Raw genomic sequence first — 8,200 nt, forward strand, 5'->3', positions numbered from 1 at the left:
CTTTGAAAAAACAAAAATTGAAAAGTACTATAAGTGTAGAACTATAAAGTATCTCTGTAGCATTAAACACTCTGTAGCTGTCAAGATGGTAATATGTAGATATATTGATTATATTTAAATGCATATAGATTACACACTTTTACTGTGAAAAATCAAATTGCAAAACACTTTATTTCATCTCTATATATGTGTACATATGCATAGAAAATAGCCTGGATAAACACTATAATATATATGGGTCATATATATGGTTGAGAGATAACAGGTAATTTCCCACCCCCCCACCCCCCACTCCCCCCCTCCTTTTTTTTTACTTGGGTAAAGTTCCCAGATTCTAAAATTAGTTTATAATAAAACTTTTAAGAATGAAATGGAAAAAAAAAATGGAAGAACCTGTAGTAGCAGAACCTATAGGAATCTGAAAGTTAACAATTCAGTTAGCATTATTCACTCAAAAAATACTCAGCAAATGTTTATTATCTATCTATTATGTGTACAGAACTTTGCTATGTCCTGAGGGAGATGTAAATGTGAATTAACAAATTCTCTACTGTCAAGGACTTAATCTTAGAGGTAAAGACACCCATGAAAACAATGAAAATTAATCCAGAGGCAGAATGAAAGACACAAAAAGGAACAGACAAGGGGCTGTGGGAAGGCAGAGGAAGGAGTTAGTAACTGCTGAGGAGACACTGACAAAAAACACAGGACCAGACTGAGAAGTGACCCATTCACTTGTTCAGACATGCTTTGTGTTGAGGTTTCAGCACTACAACCAAACCAAGTTGAGGGTCTCGGATGGCAAAGCTAAGTCCTGTCTTCTACTTAAATAAAATACCAACTTTATGCTCAGGCTCCTGAACTGTTTTAGCTATAAACCTACCAAAACAAATAAGAGCTCTTGCTAAAGCCCAGTATTAGGCTTTCATGGGGAACTATCTGGATGTGTTGTCCTTTAATGGATAAAATATATTTTTCATCACTTGAACCAATATGCCCAATGGATCATAAACAGTAAGATGAGGCCTAGCCGACAAGCTGCAAAAATGCATAGAGGACTAATTTAGATAGGCTTAAATAAGTAGCTTGACTACCAATTTGGGGGAAGCAGGAAGATGAATATTTTTTTCTGGGGACTCCATCTGGGTTGAACTGTTTAGATGCCCACTAAACTAAGAGAAAAAGGCAGTGGAAAGAGCCATGGCTGTTGATAAGGTATGGATGTCATCACCAAATCACAACCACTGACAATCCATCAGGGGACTTGTTACTTAGTAACTCACACTGCATTCTCTCCCAGCTTATCCAAGTGTTTCATATGGAGATAAACCTCTTCTGCTCAATTTCAGATCCTGTTGCAAATGTTGCTCTGTCCTTGGAGCTCAATCACATAATTAAAAAGAACATGCAAATGGAACCAGTAATTACCCAAGTCATCAGAATCCAAAGGATTGTGATAACAAATGTTCTCTTACGGATAAACTGGAACAGGGATAGGCAGATAAGTATATCAGAATATCAACAATATAATAAGAACATCAAATAATCTCACCCTTGTCTCACCTCAGGCTTGTTTCATGGTTCATCTTGCTCTCCTCAATTAAATGGCCCAAGAACCCTCCTGATCATCTGGCCAATGCTAAATGCACACATATTTTGTGGCAAAACATCAGGTTTGGGATGGTTTTCTCATATGCCTAATACTGAATAGGAATATTCTCACTATTTCCTCATACGCCTAATACAAGTGTAGCAATTTATTAAAGGTTGAATTTTCCTCTTCCAAGAAATGAAATTGAAGGAAGTTGTGAACAAAAGCATGGCTAAGAGTTGTGAATGCAGCACACCTGGAGTTTATCCCCCAGGATCAAGTGCTTTTCAATCACTAACCATAAACCTGTCCATTCTGCTCAAAAAGGCAGGCTGATCTCTTTCCCAATCTGGTGAGAAAGTATTATTTGTTATTCATCTGTAAAGTATGTATAACTCATCTGCAACTGACGATAGCTCATTTATTTTAATTACAGCTTAACTTGACACTAAGCTGTAAAACATGCACAGATATGCCTTTCTTTAATGCAGTGAGTACATTCCTGGCAAAAGCTGCTTAACAATTGGATTGTTTCCTTGCTGAATTGCATTACAATTTAGAGTTCAATGATTATTTTTCAATTGACAACACTTTGCCTTTAAATTTTTTAGCTTAAAATTTTTTCTTTTTAAATTTATTTATTTATTTAGAGAGAGAGAGGGAGTGGGAAGAGAGAGAGAGAGAGAGAGAGAGAGAGAGAGAATATGAATCCCAAGCAGGCTCCATGCTGTCAGCACAGAGCCAGACATGGGGCTCAATCCCACAAACCATGAGATCATGACCTGAGCAGAAATCAAGAGTCACTCAACCAAGTGAGCCACCCATGCCCCCCAACTTAAACAATTTTCTAACAAACTATTCATTAAGGCCTGATCACGTATGTATATGCAGTTTTCTTGGGAAAGGACACAAAACATGTAAAATATGGACCCTATTCTCCAATGCCTAAAATCTAATTATGGAAGGAAGACATTAGAGACTTTAAACAATTGAGAAACAAGGTAAGAAAGTTATGATAAGTGCAGACAATACTTTGAAAAGAAGAGATTTAGAATAATCTGAAAGAAATAAGTCTCCAGCTGAGCCTGACTGACAGATAATGTTTAAAAGGGAATAGAGGGGTGCCTGGCTGGCTCAGTTGGTAAAGCATATGGTCCTTGATCTCAGGATTGTGAGTTAGAACCCCATATTGGGTGTAGGGATTACTTAAAAATAAAAAATCTTTTTAAAAAATAAATAAATATATGGGGTGCCTGGGTTGTTCAGTTGGTTCAGTGTCTGACTTCAGCTCAGGTCATGATCTCATGGTCTGTGAGTTCGAGACCCGCATTGGGCTCTCTGTTGTTAGTGTAGACCCCGCTTCGGAAACTCTGTCTCCATCTCTCTCTCTGCCCCTCCCCTGTGTGCTCTCTTTCTCAAAAATAAATAAACATTTATAAATAAATAATAAGTAAATTGATAAAAGGGAATGGAGAGGGCATTTTAGGCAGTGGGCTAACCTTGGGAACATATCTGCAGTCACTACTGAACATGATTTATACAGAGGTGGGAGGACTTTTGGCAAAGAGAAATACCTTATAATGTACACAGTCATTTATCCCATATATTAGTTTTCTATTGGTGCTATAACAAATTACCACAAACTTAATGGTCTAAAACAACACAAATGGTATGTTCTCACTTACATGTGGAATCCAAAAACAGCAACAACAACCCAAACTCATAGATACAGAGAACAGATGGGTGGTTGACAGAGGTGAGGCTTGGGGGTGGTGAGATGGGTAAAGGGGTCAAAGGATACAAACTTGCAGTTATAAAATAAGTAAGTCACAGGGATGTCATATGCAGCATGGCATATTTCATATTTGAAAGTTGCTAAGAGAGTAAATCTTGAAAGTTCTTATCACAAAAAATTTTCTGTAACTGTATGGTGACAGATGTTAACTAGACTTATTGTGGTGATCATTTCACAATATATACACATATAGAATCACTATGTTGTATACTTGAAACTAATATGATGTTGTATGTCAGTTATACTTCATTTAAAAAAATGTAGGATGTTACAGTTCTGTAGGTTAGAAGTCCAGCATGCATCTCACCAGACTGAAAGTGTCAACGGGGCTGTATTCCTTTCTGGAGACTCAAGGGAACAATCTATTTCCTTGCTTTTTCCAACTTCTAAAAGCCTTCCTCACCCCTTGGCTTTGTGGCCCCCTTCCTCTGTCTTCAAAGCCAGCAGCGTTGCAAGATTGTATTCTTCCATAATCACATCTCCCTCTCTCCACAACCAGGAAAGCATCTCTGTTTTTAAGGACTCACTGATTGCACTGGGCTCACCTGAACAACCCAGGATATTCTCCCATTCAAGGTCCTTAACCTCAACCACATCCACAAAGTTTCTTTTGCCATGTAAGGTACCCAATTTTCTCTAACCCCTTGCTTTCCATTCTCATTCCCATGTTTGTTTTTTTTTTAATTTTTTAATGTTTTTTTATTATTGAGAGACAGACACAGAGAGTGAGCAGGGGAGGGGCAGAGAGAGAGGAAGACACAGAACCTGAAACAGACTCCAGGCTCTGAGCTGTCAGCACAGAGCCCGATGTGGGGCTTGAACCCATGAACCGTGAGATCATGACCTGAGCTGAAGTCGGTTGCCCAACCAACTGAGCCACCCAGGTGCCCCTCATTCCCACGGTTTTAATCAGGTTCTTACACCCTCACTTGGGATTATAGCAAAACCTGCTAATCCACTTCAATTCATCCTTTGCATCAGTTCATACAAATCATCTTAAAGCCCTACTAAAAAAAAGAAATTCATCTGAGTAAATTTTAAAGATCTTATTGGCTTTATTGAGTGATTCACGAATCAGGCAACACCTGATCTAGCAGATAGAAAGGAGCTCCTAGGAGCTGTACAAAATGAAAGGATTTTATAGGCAGAAGGAAGGGGGAACAAACAACAAAGTAGGTTGGTTATTGCAAGGTTACTTTCCTTTAGGGGACAGCAGGGAGTCTATCAGGCAGATTAACTAACTAGTACTGATCAAGTAATTCCTGATAAACTCGTTTAAGAGTCCATTTCTGGGAGAGCCAAAACTAATTTTTGCACCTATGAGTATATATTCTGGATACGCATAAAACACTTCTGAAAGCATACCCAAGAAACTGTAAATGGGCTGAGAAGTGAAATGCAGCAGTGTGGGGGTGGTGAGGGAGGCATAAAAAGTTCTAAAAGGATATACTAGAAACTAATAAAAGTGATTAGCCATAGGGATGGAGGGTAAGAATTCAGTCAAAAGGGGGATGAGAATCAGAAACATTTTGTAAAAAAAAAAAATCAGTATCATTTCTGATTTTACATATTCAAGCTTTTTGAACAATGTAAGTATTCCATATTCAAAAATAAACAAAATAAAAAAAAACCAGGAAACTAGATTAATGTTTATGCCAGTCAGTGCTATGGTAAAACGCTAAAGGTTTTGTTTTTGTCATTTTTTAGATGAATGTATTTTCTTTCTTTCTTTCTTTCTTTCTTTCTTTCTTTTCTTTCATTTATGTATTTACTTTTAAGTGGGTACCACACCTCACATGAGGCTTGAACTCACCACCCTGAAATTAAGAGATGCATACTTTACTGACTGAGTCAGCCAGACACCCCAAGTTGAGTTTATTTTCTTAAGAGTTCATTCAAACTCAAAACCCAAATGGTAAGGGGGTGCCTGGGTGGCCCAGTCAGCTAAGCGTCTGACTGAGGCTCAGGTCATGATCTCACAGTCTATGAGTTCAAGCCCCATGCTGGGCTCTATACTGACAGCCCAGAGCCTGGAGCCTGCTTCAGATTCTGTGTCTCCCTCTCTCTCTGCTCCTCCCCTGCTCATGCTCTCTCTCTGTCTCTCAAAAATAAACATTAAAAAAATTATTTTAAATAAATAAATAAATAAATGAATGAATAAAATGTATTTGCTACTGTGCCTTCAGGGGGGATTATGCCACGGTGGTTTGGGCAAGTCGGGACTTTCTTATTAAAAGCTAACTCTTTTATTAAACCATCTTTTCCTTTTTTTTTCCTCTTAAAAAAATGTTTATTTTGAGAGGGAGAGGGAGAATGTGAGTGGGGAAGGAGCAGAGCTAGAGGGGGTAGGAGAGAGAGAATCCCAAGCAGGCTCCATGCTGTCAGTGCAGAGCCTGATGTGGGACTTGATCTCACCAAACATGAGATCACAATCTGAGCCAAAATCAAGAGCCAGAGGCACGACCAACTGAGCCACCCAGGTGCCCCAAAACCTTTTCTTATACTGCAAATGAGATGCTGTTGAGAACACCTGACAAGTGCTGGCAACACAAAAATGATGATGTTGGTAACAGTCAGGCAAAGAGTGACCCATCTAGAGGTCAGCAGAATAAAGAAAATACACAGGCAGAAAATGCTCAGACAACAGCTAGACTCCTGCTTCTACCCTGGCTCTGGGAAGCTACAGCCAGGTTTTACTTGGTTCAGAATCCTTATGGGAGGCAGCAGTAGTGAGAGGGCCATGAACTCCAGAAGTTGCTGCTGAGCGCATTTCCAAATGTAGCACAACTCCTGAACTGTCTGATCCACAAACATCCAGCCCACCCCTCAGGCCTAGCAGAGTAGTAAAAGGGTTTCTGATGCAAAGGATTCGCACAGGGTAACTGTGTTGTTTAAATCAGTGCTTCTCAAAGGGTGTGGTCTCCGGCACAGCAACATCAGCATCACCTGAGAACCTGTTACAAATGCAAATACTCAGGCCCTGGCCAGATCTACAAAATCAGGAACTCTAAGGGGGAAGGGGTGTCTTCACAAGCCCTTCTGGTCTTTCGGGGGCGGGGGGACTACAGTTTAAGAATCACTGTTTTAAATAAATATTTTCTCCACTTCCATAATGATAACAATCACCAGGAGAGGGGAAAGAGGGGCTGGGCAGTTTGTGAGCAATGCATATTCCTGGGTCCTAACTCAGACTTGCTGAATCAAAATAGCCTATAGAGGAACCTCAGAATCCGCCTCTAGAGATGACTGAGAAACTGGCTTAAACGACTCCTAGTACCAGATGGACCATGCTGAAAAACAAACTTGCCTTATGACTCCCTGAATGTATCAGATGTTTCTTTTTCTCAAAGTAAACATCCAGGCTGGCCTTCCAGCTCAAACAAGATTTCTTTCAGACTACCTAATGCGGAACAGCCTCTTCAGGGACGTGTTTGTCATTTCCGACCCACAGCTGTGTTGTGGTCTACATCTTGGAATCCTAATTCCTGACAGTCATCCAAATAAGGAAGTACAGATCCCTTTGGCTGTTTTGCTGACAACCATTCCCATAATAAATTCAAAGGTAGGCCACTTAAGACCCACTCCCCACTGTTGTCACATGGAAGGGGATCCTAAGGAATGACATGTGAGATGATGGATTTAAGCAGAGGTAAAGGAGGAATTTGGAGACCTGGTGCTGCTTACTGCCCTGGGCGATGGCAGACAGCTCTGAGGAGAGCAGCATGAGAGGGAAGCATTACACTTTCTTCCACTGAGTCATACCCTGTAGGCGGTGGACCGGCTGCATCACTCCTTAATTCTAAAAGCAAGAGAACTTTCCCATGCCCATCCCTCCATTCCAAACACCCTTGTCCCCTGCCCTGGGGTGTGGGGCAGGCAAGTGGAAGAGTTGCTGGGTGCATAATTTCTAGGTCTTAGGACTGGGTCAGCCTCACACTTTGCAAGCACTCTGGAGAAGCTCCTTCCCAGAACTTGGCTAGGAAAGCAGGGGAGACGGTGACGAAGCCCACAGGGGGTCTCACTCCTAAGGGATGGTGACATTACGGGACGGTGACATTGAAGACAGTACATTGAGGAAAATGGAGGACAGCAATAACCTAAAGAGTAACTTTACCTCCTATTCATTGTACATACTGTGAAATAATCAGTGTCCCCAGCAGTTTTCTTCCAAGTTCAGCTATGCTTAACAAGTCAGGCCGCAGCTTTGCTGGTCCAAAGTATGTGAGTACAGAGACCAAAGGTTCCAAGGACAAGACTGTAGTCTTTGACAAACAAGAGCATCACTATAGCAGGAGAAGGATCCACACCTGTTAAACTCAGCCAGTGATTCCCAACAGCAATTGCCACTGAGTGTTTCCTGCCCACTGTGCCACGGACTTGTGTGGCTGGGGGGTTTGGAGGCCTATTTGTTGTCTGCAGGCTCTAGTACACTGAGCTCTCACAGCAGAAAGAGAAAGGACATGATGAGGAGGACAGGAGGGGGCAAGAGTGGGAGTGGGGAAGCAGCTAATGGGCAATTACTTCAGGAGGAGCATCAAGAGGAATCTCAGCCTCCACCTGCTGAGGTGAGTTGGCGTTTTGTTCTTCAACCTGGACTTACAACATCTTAGGCCATTTTTTAAAAAAAATCCACATTCATCAGCCATTTTGTCCCAAGAAGAAAAAAAGCTCCCAAGCTGAACCTGAAGAAGTACTTTTTTTTTTTTTTAACGTTTTATTTATTTTTGAAACAGAGAGAGACAGAGCATGAGCAGGGGAGGGTCAGAGAGAGAGGGAGACACAGAATCCGAAACAGGCTCCAGGCTCTGAGCTGT

The sequence above is a fragment of the Panthera pardus genome, unplaced genomic scaffold, assembly GCF_024362965.1.
Source record: "Panthera pardus isolate Hobbes unplaced genomic scaffold, ASM2436296v1 HiC_scaffold_2, whole genome shotgun sequence".
Classification (NCBI taxonomy): Eukaryota; Metazoa; Chordata; class Mammalia; order Carnivora; family Felidae; genus Panthera; species Panthera pardus.